Below are 933 nucleotides of genomic sequence, written 5' to 3' on the forward strand. Positions count from 1 at the left end.
TCTGCCTCCATTGCCCTGGGCTGCTCCTCTAGACTCTCTGGCTCTGCTTGCTGCAGCTCTTCTTCCAGCACAGATCTGCTCCCTGGAAAGCTTCTATGGCTCGTGCTGCTGCGGCTCGGCTCCCGGCAGGGATCTGTCCTGGTTATCCCTGGCTGGTGCAGCTCTGCTCTCAGGCTCCTGCTCTCTCCTTAGCTCTGCCCCAGTCTGGCCCAGGTAGTTCCAGCTCATAAGGAGGATTGGACCCCCGGGCGGAGTGACTCCCTCATTACACTGCTTGGCCTGTCAGTGCGGCTAACTTGGAGCTTTGGCCTCTCCCCATTGCCCCGGTGACTGTCAATCTCAGGGTCCTGATTTCCCATTGGTCCTTCCCCCTTCTATTGGGACTGGGAACTAGCCAACCAAACCCTCCAGTAAGTTTTAGTAAAGGGCCAACAGTCCCTTACATGAGCCAGCCCTGGGAGAGTCACTGATGTGCAGAGAAAGCAGCATGAGCTGGTCCCATGGTGTAATGGGTAACACTCAGGACTCTGAATTCTGTAATCTGAGTTCAAATCTCAGTGGGACCTTGTGTTGGCTTGTGGTAAAGCCCTGAAGCTCACATTGTTCAACTTCCTTGTCTCCAGCTGTACAAGAGCAGATCTTTCCCCTCCTGCTGGGTGACTTGCGCACTGGGGCTGGGTTGTGATGGCCAAAATTGGTTGGGGCTCTAGCACTTGCTACCCTGGTTGCTGATGACTGTGGTTTGACTAGGTAGTTTGGATTCTTGCTGCTTCACATGGGGCCCAAAAGTTTGGCCCTTGTGCTTCCTGCCACACTTTTCCTCTTGCCCACACAGCACTTGAAGGAAGGAGTGCCAGGGCTAGGCAGGAAGGAGGCAGAGTCCCAGGCTGGAGCCCAGCACACCTCTCTTCCTCTGGGCACCTAGAGCAGAGG

General features: G+C 55.5%; 1 non-coding gene across 1 annotated transcript; it reads left to right on the forward strand.

The window, feature by feature from the left end:
- Positions 1-494: 494 nt before the first annotated feature.
- TRNAQ-CUG lies at positions 495-566 on the forward strand. The gene has a single exon. It is a non-coding gene; the product is annotated as a tRNA-Gln (tRNA).
- The last annotated feature ends 367 nt before the right edge of the window (positions 567-933 follow it).

This window comes from Gopherus evgoodei, unplaced genomic scaffold, assembly GCF_007399415.2.
Source record: "Gopherus evgoodei ecotype Sinaloan lineage unplaced genomic scaffold, rGopEvg1_v1.p scaffold_31_arrow_ctg1, whole genome shotgun sequence".
Lineage (NCBI taxonomy): Eukaryota > Metazoa > Chordata > Testudines > Testudinidae > Gopherus > Gopherus evgoodei.